Source organism: Eupeodes corollae, chromosome 1 (assembly GCF_945859685.1).
Source record: "Eupeodes corollae chromosome 1, idEupCoro1.1, whole genome shotgun sequence".
In the NCBI taxonomy this organism is placed as follows: domain Eukaryota; kingdom Metazoa; phylum Arthropoda; class Insecta; order Diptera; family Syrphidae; genus Eupeodes; species Eupeodes corollae.
Window position 1 is genome coordinate 300971975 of NC_079147.1, and position 13939 is coordinate 300985913.

A 13939-nucleotide genomic window follows, 5' to 3' on the forward strand; every position below is an offset into this window, starting at 1 on the left:
TTTCCGCCAACTGTCAAAACACAAAATTGGATTATAGTGCATTGTTAGGTCTGACAATATTTAAGATGTAACAATAGTGTAGACTTAGCTTTATTCTGGTTCATGATGACTTGCTACTTGCTACTTGCTACTTGCTACTTGCTAGTCAAATAAAATCTCTCAAAGCCTAATTTTTTATCGGTTAAAAAGAACTTATCTGATAATAGTGTAAACAAAAAAACTAATTTTTTGACAGCCATGTTAACCTTTATAATTGTCTGACGTTTTTGGAAATAAATAAACTGTCAGATGTGTTTTTCAAACATCAAACGATTTTTAACTTCCCATAGGAAGTTATTGTAATGGGTCCGATTTGTCAAATTGAAAATTTTGACATTTCTCGACGTTTCAAGGTCCCTAGAGTCGAAATAAAAGATTTTTAGAAAGATGTCTGTGCGTGCGTGTGTACGTACGTTTGTACGTCCGTACGTCCGTACGTCCGTACGTCCGTACGTTCGCGACGTTATTTTCGTCGTCCATAGCTCAAGAACCAGAAGAGATATCGACTTCAAATAAATTTTGTTATACAGATAATAAGGCAGAAAGATGAAGAAAGGGCTCTCAAGAAAACTGCGTGGGTGGTTTTTTTACCATAGCAGTTTAAAAAAAAAGGTGAAAATTTTGGTTAACCATAAATATCTTACGAACCAAAAACGCTAGAGACTTGAATTAAATTTTATATAATAGATTGTAACGTGATACCAAACAGGTATATTTTTTGAAAAAAATCAATATAACGGTTTTTTTTTAAATCAATAAAACTGAAAAAAAAAATTTGTCACCTCCAAAATTTTACGACTGAAATATGATTTTATCTCTAAAACAATTTTGTGCAACGAACAATAACGTTTTTGACATCTGATAAAATTTTGAGAAAAATCTAATTGATAGTTTTTTTATAAAAAATAAAAATCTAAAAAAAAACATTACTCAAAGTTCGTAAAAATTTAATATCGATTCAAATATCTTTTCAAAAACTTGAAATTAAGGCTTAAATTTTATTTTATCTTATAAGAAATATTGTTTTCAACATTCTGAAAAATTTTGAGAAAAATCGAATTGACAGTTTTTTTTAAAAAAAATAAAAACCTAAAAAAAAAATTTATAAAAGTTGGTAAAAATTGATTTTCGACTCAAATATCTTTTCAAAACTTTGAGATATTGGCTTTAATTTACTTTTATCTTTCAAAAAATCTTGTTGTCAACATACAATTAAAGTTTGAAAAAAATCGAATTGATAGTTTTTTTAACAAAAAATAAAAACCTTAACAAAAAATGTATAAAAGTTGGTAAAAATTGATTTTCGACTCAAATATCTTTTCAAAACTTTGAGACATTGGCTTTAATTTACTTTTATCTTTCAAAAAATCTTGTTGTCAACATTCAGTTAAAGTTTGAAAAAAATCGAATATACAGTTTTTTTTACAAAAAATAAAAACCTAAAAAAAAATTATAAAAGTTGGTAAAAATTGATTTTCGACTCAAATATCTTTTCAAAACTTTGAGATATTGGCTTTAATTTACTTTTATCTTTCAAAAAATCTTGTTGTCAACATTCGGTTAAAGTTTGAAAAAAATCGGAATGACAGTTTTTTTACATAAAATAAAAACCTAAAAAAAAAATTTATAAAAGTTGTTAAAAATTGATTTTCGACTCAAATATCTTTTCAAAACTTTGAGATATTGGCTTTAATTTACTTTTATCTTTCAAAAAATCTTGTTGTCAACATACAATTAAAGTTTGAAAAAAATCGAATTGACAGTTTTCTTACAAAAAATAAAAACCTAAAAAAAATGTATAAAAGTTGGTAAAAATTGATTTTCGACTCAAATACCTCTTTAAAAATTTTAAGTATTGGCTTTAAATTAATTTTATCTCATAAGAAATATTGTTGGTAAAATTTTAAAAAAATCGAATTGACAGTTTTTTTTTACAAAAAATAAAACTCTAAAATAAAAACAATACTAAAACTTCGTAAAAATTTACTTTCGACTCAAATAGCTTTTCAAAACTTAAAAATATTGGCTTGAAACTTATTTTATTTCACAGAAAATATTGTTTTCGATATTCAGTAATTTTTATATAAAAATCCAACAGTCCGTTTTTTCATATAAAAAATAAAATCTACAAAAAGAGTACGCAAATTTGGTAAAAATTGATACGAGTACATAAAGACAAACTTTTAAGCAAGACAAATCGACAGACGGGATGGGAAGTTATCAGTGTGGGTCGCATCCCAGCCTCTTTTTTAAAATGTCATACAACAAACTGACATTAGTGGTGTATTTACTCGTTTGGTAAAAAATCTGTCAATCTCTAATAGCTTTTTATAAATAAATTGTCACCATACTTCAGACAATACATTTCAAAAGATTGTTAGATTTTCTGCCAACTGTCAAAACACAAAATTGGATTATAGTGCATTGTTAGGTCTGACAATATTTAAGATCTAACAATAGTGTAGACTTAGCTTTATTCTGGTTCATGATGACTTGTTACTTGCTAGTCAAATAAAATCTCTCAAAGCCTAATTTTGTATCTGTTAAAAAGAACCTATCTGATAATAGTGTAAACAAAAATACTAATTTTTTGACAGCCATGTTAACCTTTATAATTGTCTGACGTTTTTGGAAATAAATAAACTGTCAGATGTCTTTTTCAAACATCAAACGATTTTTTAAAATGTCATACAACAAACTGACATTAGTGGTGTATTCACTCGTTTTGGAGAAAATCTGTCAATCTCTAATCGCTTTATACAAATAAATTGTCGCCTTAATTCTGACAATACATTTTAAGAGATTGTTAGATTTTCTGCCAACTGTCAAAACACACAAATTGATTATTATACATTGTTAAGTCTGACATTATTTAAGATCTAACAATAGTGTAAACTTAGCCTTATTCTGGTTCACACTAGATGAAGTGACCTTCGTTAAACCTAACTTCCTGCGTCATGATGACTTGCTACTTGCTAGTCAAATAAAATCTCTCAAAGCCTTATTTTTTATCTGTTAAAAAGAACCGCCAAAATTACACAAAACTGTATAAATATACATTTGATGTCTGCTTGAGAACTTACATATGTACATGCTTATGTGCCTTCCTATAATTATTATTTCTGCTATCAATTTAGGTTGCCATTGCCATAACGTCACAGCGACAACAGCGCGGTGGATGGCGTTACGTATAATCTGTTTACTACCAGCATGCAAGCATAGGATTGTTGTTGACGTAAAAATTTGCTTTTCCCCCCAGCTGATCACATGATAGCGCGAGATTCTGTCAAATTTGCTATTTCATCTGGTGGTGTATTATGGTAATGTAAAGTGACGTGCATATTTCAACTCTTTTCACTCTCTGTTGGGGAATTTTTGAGGAATTCATTTTTAGCGATTTTAAAATCAAAACAACACAAGAGGCATCATCATGAATATAAAATGAAAACAAGAAAATATAATGTGGCCATGGCGCTGCGCTGTGGTTGTCTACCTCTGCTAGCTGACGCGATGACGGACAGCGACAACCGGGTGAAAATGACATTTATTCCTTTAGGATTTAAATTTTGTTGTCGCCACCTCTATTTCATTCTGTGATTAAATCTCAGTATATTTTTTCTTGATTGGTTTTTAATTAAGAAGTGATTTTTGGTTTAGTTTTAAGACTTCATTACATTAGGGGTCTTCTCTTTTTTGCATTGAAGCTTGAAGTCGCCACTTTGACTGTCACTAATGGATGTAAGTGCACGATATGACATCTGGTATGTTCGTTTTTTGTTTTTGGCACAATGACAGCACTTAGAGCAGCTGCAATTATTGTCATCATGTGGTAGACGCATAGTTTAATGTCTTTCAGCATCATGCAATATTTAGAATTCAATGTGAAATAATCAGATATAACTTAGTTTCGTGTAGATCAATTACAAGATATACTCATAAGTATGGAAAATTGTGATTTATAACGAATTTTATGCCACTTAATAAACCACAGAATTTTTGTATATCTACCGAGTGCCGACCTCCCTTTATATGTTTATACTATTACATTAGCTGGAGCGTAATAATAATGATTAAGCGGCTATTTTTATAATTTGTAAATTATTAAGTACATTTTTGTCATAGGTACCTAAGTTAATGCACTTATTATTATTTTCAATAACAACCACACGCGGCCTTAAGTGACAGCAGTCAGCACGAGTTCCTTTTTAGTAAGTTAATAACAACAATTGTCAAGAGGGGCCATTGACAATTGAAAAATAAATTGGTTAGCTAATCAATAGAGAAAAGCAAAACATGCTATACAAAGTATATGAGCAGCTATTACGAGTATTATTGTTAATATGTTGGGTTCTTACGATTTGATTATAATAAACAAAGGTTTATAGTTGAGTGTTTTAGAACATAGTAAATACAAAGCAATTTAAAAATGGCCCTCTAATCGCTATTTGTTCACCTGTCACTTTTTAGGCTGTCATCATTTGACATTTGAAAAATAAAAAGTAAACCATTACTAAAAATGAAATTACATAGATATATACCTATATAGAGAGATTTCAGAAACTTGCCAAGCATAACATATTCATAGTATTTTTCGAGACCAGATAAAACTTATTAAAATTTAGTATCGCAATATTTTTGACAGCAATTGTTAAGAATTTAACTTCAATCCTTAATATATAAATAAAATGTAATGTATAAAATTGTAACTAAGATTAATCATTTAACAGTTTGTAAACCAAGACTAAGTCAGCCATGTTTCGTAGATAAAGTGTAAAATTTTATTAAAAAAAAACTAAATTTCTTCAAGTTGACGTTTATTAAAATAAACCAGCGACCTAGATGATTGCGAAACTTAGTGAAAAATTGCGAAGTGTACACAATTGATATATCTTACAATATTTGTTACCCTAATCCGATAACATCATTGGTAGATATGTAATTGTTTGACAGTAAAAATGTTGTGATGCATGATAATAAACACATCTGTCAAATTTCGGAAACGTTAAACGACAAAAATTAACAGTTCTGACGATATATCTTGTTTGTACAGGATACCTTATACCTTACAATTTGTTCTCTAACAATTAATCATTGTCAGATATGTACATTTTTTGACAGGTTTAATTATAAGATTTTCATGGTTGTAAGACATAGGCAAATTAAGTCGAATTAAATTGAAGGTAACCCAAGTTTCTAGTATGTGATTGGTTAGCTGTCAAAAAAGTTACCTTGTTCAATCAAGGCAACTTTTTAGGAAATACAAATCTGCTTTAGCATAGAATCAAGTCTAACTTATTTTTAAATGTCAGCTGATAATGTTTCTTTCTTCAGCTGAAAGTTGAGCTTTATACCCCTTTGTTTTTTTTTGTTTTGTTTCATGTACCTTGTTATATTGGAATTTAGTTGTTACAATGAAAAAAAAAAACAATTTAAATGGAATTGTATCTTATGTAAGAAGTTTTTTTTTGACAATAATGTTGAAGGTAGTTTCTATGTCGGCTTATTGCGAAAAGTCATTAAGTAACATTTTATTGATTTGGAGATAATCGAATTTTCATTTTTTAAATATTAAAGATTAGTTAAACAACTACTTGGGTAGCAGTTTTGTTATTTAATTTATGTTTTTTGGATTTATATATATGTCTTATACCTCAGACAGTTATGTTTAAAATTGAAAATATTATTTTAAATATAAAAAAACATAAAAACTAGAACCAGGACGCACTTAGTGACTTTTTGCACTCTTTATTTTTTGAAAAACAACATTTTTGTATACGCTTGTAAGGAAAGTATTAAACGAAACAATTGAGAGAAATCGTTAATTTTTGAGTTGTTTTTATTATTTTATTAACATTAGGTACTAAAGGATTACAAATTAAAAATTATTCTTTCATGATTTCATCTTCATCATCGTCAACTCCAGGTTCTGGCATGCAGTCCCTTTTGTTGGAAGCTTCCGAAAGGGATTTATACCACGGATGAAGCTCCTGTGGAATAATCCCTTTTTCGCAAAGCTTCACAAGATCTTTTTTCTTTTCTTTGCTTAAAGGCAGCAACGTCTTGTAACAAGGCTGAATTATTTCCTTTGTTATTCGTGGTTGCCGACCTCTCGATGATGTATGAATTTTTTTGTAGTTTTTTCGTCATAGTCATAGCTGAATTATATAACTGACGGCATAGATTTGAAAATTTGAGCATTTTTATGCGAAGCCAATTTACCTTCTCCCCGTTCTCATCTTTAATTCTATTTGAAATTAGTTTGGCAGACAAGGCTTTCAAATCGTAAAAATCAGTATAACGTAACTGCTTAACATGGTAAGGGTTAACATCCTTCCTTTTTCGAGAGCTTCTGGCGGATCTCATGATGTTCATCCAATCCGTAACAGTGTAACATGATCTATATTTTTTTTTCATTTTCTATTGCTGAGTGCATGCTGTCGACCTCCATTTGAGAATGTCCGGACTCGAGGTATTTCTGTTCAATTACATGTAAATCCGTCGTCTGCACCATAAATTGAAACAGAGCTGCAAGGTGCTGATTTCTGTTCTGACCCGCACATGTGTCAGAAAATAATGACAAATGAGTAACTGTTTTTGGCAACTCATCAATCCACTTTTTATGGCCGACCCGACTTCACAACTACCTCTTGTGCCATCCAACTCTGTCTACATAAAGCAGTAGGCCTCATTTGGTAACTTCGACTCGTAAATAGTTAAGTTGTAGACGCATAATTTACGAGTATAATAAAGCAAGGACTCTTCTCCTGATGGTAATTGCAAAACACTTTGCAAGTCGACGGTGGCTGATAGGAACCCGGGATCAGTATTTGATCTAATTTTGTCCACTTCTTTTGCATTCTGAGCGTCAGTCTTCCTGTTGATGTGGTCTTCAAATGTTTTTGTAGTTTCCATAGTTAAGGTTCCATTTTTTTTAAGCTCGTTAAACTTGTTGAACAATGCACATTGGACCTTCCGTGGAACGAAAAAAGACAAATTATATTCCTTACAAAAAACGCTTCTATAAACCGCTGACGAAACTGTATTAATGTTGTTTTCTGCACATTGAATTTCATATACATAGCTGAAACATTTTCATTATGCTTAGTTTTGAATCCAAGTATTTCCTGTTATTTTCTTTTCTGCAGTAGTGGGACTCCACTGCAGGAAATGTTTCAATATGAGATCTGACAAATTTCAAGTCATCTTCTTTGGTTTTATTGTGAGGAGTTTTTTTTCCTCTTTTATCACATCCTGTGAACACTCCATCAGAGCTGCATGAAAAAGCCAAATTTATCGGTCCATTACTAATGCATAACGGTTTTTCGAAAAATGCCTGACAAACTCTTATTTCAAAATCGTCCTTTTGAAAATGATACGATCTGCTTATTTTCCTTCTTTTGGATTCTACATCGCATTTTCTTCTCCGAGGATCATTTTGCTTCACGTATTTTAAAATAAAGTCTTTTTGTCTTTGATAGTTCGCCAAACTCCAGTACCGAATGCAAATAGCTGTTCTTTCTTCTTCAGAAAAATTGTCGCTGCATTTAAAGCGACATTTACTGCAGTCTATGGGTTTTGTATTTTTGATTAATTCATGGCCGCTTTTAGTTGTATAAGGAACACAATCGTAACGACGTTTTTTAATGACATTTCTCTCCCAATTGCCCTCATCTCGGATGCCCCACCTTGAGTTCTTTCCCCTTTTATTTCTCTGTATTGAAGAAGGTCCTGAAATTTCCATTCCTTCAGGAACATGGTGCTCTTGCACTTCTATATCAGCCGTCATTGATGTCGAGGAAGTCATACGAGGTTCGCCTTCGAGGTCTGATTCAGAGTTGCTGGATTCATTATGATGTTCAGGATTCCAAGTTTCATCCAAGGATTCTTGGTTTTCTGTTGCATACGAAACGTCTTCAGCAAAAAATTACAGGAAGACTCATAATATCAAATGATGGACTCAAGTCAATTATCTGGTAAGCTTTTTCGTTAGATTCCGCATGTACAGTAATGTTATTATTTTCCTCCAGGATATTATTGTCGTTATTTTGTTTTATTTCATCTTTAACTTTATCCAGGTTCTTTGTAATCTAAAAATAAATACACCTACTTAGGCTGATTGGCAGAGAATTTTCTCTTGCAAATCTACACCGGTCAAATTGTATGATTAGAAAAGGTAACTCATCTCTGAGTATACTAAAAAGTTGGTGCATCTTTATTCGTAATACTTTTATTTTAACTAATATCTCGACAACGATTCATCATCCTTATAGTAAAAATATTTGACAGGCATATTTTTGCATTAAAAAAGAGCTTTTTTTTATCTCGGCTGACTGGCCTAATAATAACACTAGGCAACTAATTTTGGCATTGATATTGTGGTGACCAAATTAACTCATATAACATTTATTATAATATTCACTTAGTTTAAAGTTAATTCAGTTTTCTCATAGACCTCGATGTACTTATAACAAAAATTTCGCAATATCTCAAGACAATCTGAAGTTTAAAATACCTACAATGTACCTATGTTTAGTTGCCCAGTGTACTAGATACCTTACATGTACATACATTATTTTACAATATCGAATAGGTACTATTTATTCTTTTATATTAATACAAAATAATAGCTTTGATAATCATGGTAACTTATTGTAGCCTTATTTTGTTGTTGTTTCTCAAAAAGATCCAAGATTTCTGACCTCTACTTGATTTTCTTTCCATGATTTATTCTATTTATAAAATTAATAATGAATTAATTATTTTTGTTTTACACAACACAATACAACAAGTATGCCGAACCTTTTACATTAAAATTTCACCACTTAATCTATAAGAAACTGCTAAGAACTTCCGAATGTGACTAAGTTTACCGACAATTGCAACAATCTTGCTTTGAATTCGAATAGAATACGTATTTATTGACAGTTATCCAACGGGGTTTTAGTTTTTTTAAGCAAACACATGTCTCATGGCCAACTTTTTCAGTGCAAAAAATCATTAAATGCCACTTAGTGAGTTTTCGCACTATGTAATAATCGGGATTTTATTGCAAAAAGCCACTAAGTAACTTAATGACTTTTTGCACTATAAAATCATTACATTTTGTACTTAATGAAACCATTTTTTACAATTTAAAAGGATTTCTGTTGTTCTGATGCTTTTTTAGCGTATTTAATCGATAGCTATGATTGAAACTCACAACTTTGCATTTTTAGATTAAAATCCATCAAAAGGGTACTTAGTGACTTTTCGCAATAAACTGATGAAAATAAAGTTTCAGGTTTGTAATCTTTGGTGTAATATTGCGTTTAAGAAATGTAGTTAACTACACACGAACTGCTCATTGTTTTTATTTGTTCATTTCACTGACTTGAGCGACGATGTGTGAATGGGGTTTTCCATTGGTAAAATAAATCTATTTTTTTCTTGATCTAGATCTGTCAAAACACATACTCGTATTTCCCTTGATTTTGCATCACATGATTTTTATTTACAATCAAATCCGCCGATCTGGATTGTTCGGCAGATTAAAGGGCCTTGTACATGAGAGCGAACAAGAAATGAACGAATGGACAAACAAACGTGATTTTCAACATTTCAAAAAGTCAATTTCAAACAAAAACTCATTGGAATTATATGAATCCAATTGACACTCATGTTAGGATACTAAAATTTGCATTTTGTTCTCTAAAACAAGACAATTTTGTAAAAACAATTTGGTAGTAACGAATTGCAGTGTGGTTGATACGAACTGTCAAACTCTATTCGCGTTCCACATACCATCCACACTGCAACGAATAAATTGCTCGCGCTCAACTTCACCTCAAACTTATACCCCTCTTATTTTGTTCGTGAAAAGGGTAATTATAAATTGACATTTCGTCGCGGTGTACGAATAGAAATAAAACTCATGTAAAAGAAGAGTCAAAATATGCGAACATCCACAGTTTGCAGTTCGTAGCTCATGCGCAAGATGCTTAACCCCTCTTTGCACCGAAACTAGTGCAATATTTAAAAAATGCATATCTGGGAATTTGACAGCACTCGTTAACACGTACACGAAGTTAGATCTATAAAATGACAAAAAGAAACAATTCCAATCGTATTCCATGCGTCACGACAAAAATCAAATCAATTTTTGAATTAAACCTCAATTCATCAATGGAAAACCCCATAAGTTACGTAAGAGGTATCTTACTTTTTGTAATATAACTTATTGGTTTAGTTTTAAACGTCATTTTATTATTCCATATTCCAGGAACATTTTATTTTTATTTTACTCTTTTGACTTAAGTATTATTTCTTGGTATAAACTAGTATAAAAAAAATTGCAACAAGGTTTTTTTTTAAATAAGTCTGTTACAATTTAAATAGTTTTGCTGAAAATAAGAAGAATTATAAAGACTTCCAGTAAATTCTTATATTTAGAACAAAAGTTTCATGACATAACTTATTCTTGAAACACTTGTCAAATCTCCCTTTGTCGGTCCAAGGAATAAATTAAATCCAGGCTTCTGTCAAAAAATAATTTTTTTTCGCAATAAAGCGAACTGACAGCTATTGAAACCAAGCATTGGCATTGTTTTGACAGATTAGTTATAACATTGAAAATAACAAAAAATATGTCATTCAGTGAATCTAAAATCATATCCTAATTGGAAACAAGAATTTGAGGCTAGAGTTAATCATTGAAAATGAAAGTGACAGATGGGAAAACAAGGAAAATGAAACAAACAAGTTCTTTGTATATATATTTAAGTTTATATACAAGGACAAGTTTATGTTCTTAATGTATAATCATGAATCAGCTGTTCATTGAAAACGATTTTTTCATCATTGCAATATTAAAAATTCAAGTAAAGCCCTGGTTTGAATAATACATTTTTTTGTAGTAGAAACAATCGACAACTCATCAACTTTATTTTGACACAAAACATAACAAATTTGACTATCTTAATCGCTTTTAACACATAACACATCCGAGTACAAAACCACTTAAGACTCTTTGCCTGGCTGCTGCCATTCTTTACCAATCTAAATAAGCCATTTTTTATTTTATGTTGGCACAACATGCTGGAACCGAGAAACAGCCATATTGTTTTTCTATATTTTTCGGGATTTTTCGGATGAAAAGACAACACCGACACATACATACGTATAAAGAAATTTAATATTTTAAGTTGTAAAATTAAACGAACATGTAAGCCAACTAAAATACAATAAAGTTTGTTTGAGCTTAAATTGCGTTAGTATTTAATTTCTTGACATAGCCCCTTAGATTTAACCAAGGTTAAAATTAATATTGTGTTTTATTTCGTTGATTGCTCTCATGTGAATAGACCTTTACTATTTCGCTATGGCATTGATTCTATTACTGACGAAACAAAACATTATTGGTTTACATCGTCAAACATGTTTGACATATCGGTTTGATTGACTCGAAATTTGAATTTGAAAATGTAAAAGCAAGGAAATCAAAATATTTTCGAAACTTTCCAGTCAATCGAATATATTTCCAATTGTTCAATTATGGTCTTAACTTTTACTATGAAAAGTGTAACGTTTGAATTTAAGCCTATCCCTGACACCGGCCGCCATAACGTCATGTTTACACGTCAAAGATTCTCATCTACTTTTTCAGATGCATGTTCGAAAGTAAATAACATTCTTACGGATGCTTTACATCCGCACGTTTACATGAAATAAATCTTTTCTTATTCTTATTTTTAGAATCTTTTTCTAGAAATTCATTTCAAATGAATTAATTTTCTCTTAGACACAATTTTAACCATGACATTGTGTCCAAGGCATTTTTATTTTAACGATAAATTGTTTTATTTTTAGTGTCTTATTTAACATTGGATTTCAATCAGAAAAAAAACATTAATTTTTACAGGCACGTGTTTGAAGTTTTACATCCGAATTATAGTAAATATCGTTGTAGACCTATGATTTTAAATAGCTTGTATTTATTTTCTATGTTATGTATGTTATATACATAATGGGGGTCAATTAAATTTACTGATAAGATTTTTTATAGACAATCATTTTATGATTAAACACTTCAAGTGTAAATGAATGAGTTCGATTGTTGCTAATGGGAATTTTATGAAAGGCCTATTTAAAAATTATACATATTTGTTTTTAGGGAAGGCTTGAGTTATTAACTGAACAAATATTATGTCCATCCATATTCTGTAGGTAAACAGGTTGATTTTATATATTTTTCTATTTTTTGATAAGAAACCAAACGCGTTATAGTTTGCGAAGTATAGTTTTAAACTTTTGAAAGTTGTTACAAAACATTTTATAGAAATGATAGTTCCATTCTATTTCAAAAATTTAATTTTCTTGTAAGTTTATTAACTTCCCACAGAAAGTTCTTGTAATCGGTTTTATTTGTTGAATTGAAAATGTTGACATTTCTTGAGGTTTTAAGGTTCCTATAGTCTAAATCAAAGATTTTTAGACAGATGTTGGTGTGGCGTGCGTGTGTTCGTCGTCTGTATCTCAAAAAGCAGTACAGATATCGACTTCAAATAACTTTTGTTTCACAGATTATAACATCGCAAGAGAAAAAGGATTTTGAAAATAATGAATAATAAATCATACTAGCGACTTCAATTAAGTTTTATAATATAAAATATGACGTGATATTAAATCATTTTAATTTTTTTATAAATCAATCAACGGCTTTTTATAAATTAAAATTAAAATTTTACGACTAAAAAATTATATATCTTACATACTTAATTTAGTGGGCACTACAACACATCGTGCTCCTGTGCCTCATGTAATAGATCCCGCCAACTTACTCGATCGAGATCTAATTTGCTTTCTTTAGTTTCTAATACCAAGCAGACGTGTATCGACCTCAACTTGATCTCTGCACCGGAGATGAGGTCTGCCTCTGCTTCTGGTTCCCTCAGGCTTAGCGTTTGATACCCTACGAGCTGGAGCTTTGATATTCATGCGCCAAGTCCTAGACGTTTAATCGTTGAACAAGTAGTTCAAAAGACCAATGGCAAGTATCTGTACGTACCGCTCATACAGTTCGTGATTGTATCGTCTCCGCCAGATATTATTTTGCCTGTCGGCACAAACAGGTTCAAATATCGTACCTAGAACCTTCCTCTCGAAGATATCAAGCTTCTTCAACCACCTGGGAAAGAGAATACGCTTTTGTATCATTCAGTAAGACTGCGATGATCAAGGTTTTGTACAGTGTCGCGATATGGCCTTATTCCGCAATTGCTTACTTAGGCGAAAGAAACAGCGATTAGCAAGAATTATTCTACGTTTGATTTCAGCGCTGATGCCATTTGCAGCAGTGCCCCGATAGATAAATACATTTACCACTTAGGAGTTGCATATATGCTCACTTTCTGACCGAGTTTACGATGGGAATGGACTCAATTCGATGACGGTAAATACTTCTTTTTGCCCTCGTTAATCAAAAGATACATTTTGATCGATTTCGATTCAATACCGGAGAAGGCACCCGCAACTGCTTCTTTGGTTCTTTCCATAATGTCGAAGTTATTTTGTGGATTTTTGAAATATTGTGCATTTGGTAATGACTTAAGTGTTTCGCACCACTCTCTCACGAACAATATTGAAGCGACAGTGCATCGCCTTGTCGAAGTCCTCTAGTGGTTTCGAAGGTTTCGATTGAGTCTCTACCAATTTTGACGCAGCACCGAGAATTCTTCAACGTCATCCTTATAAGTCGAATCAGTTTCGCATTGATACCAAAACTCGACATGGTATTGTATAGTTCGTTTTTGTTGACACTGTCATAAGCTGCTTTGAAATCGATGAAAAGATGATGCGTATCGATGTTTTATTCTGAGGTCTTCTCCAGGATCTGGCGTAGAGTGAAAATTTGATCAATGGTATA

The 13939-nt window shown here is 31.2% G+C and overlaps 1 protein-coding gene across 1 annotated transcript in view; it reads left to right on the plus strand.

Moving 5' to 3' along the window:
* The window catches only part of LOC129941703 (MAPK regulated corepressor interacting protein 2), a 62496-nt gene that overhangs the window by 26237 nt on the left and 22320 nt on the right, over positions 1-13939 (plus strand). The gene's annotated exons all lie outside the window — the stretch shown is intronic.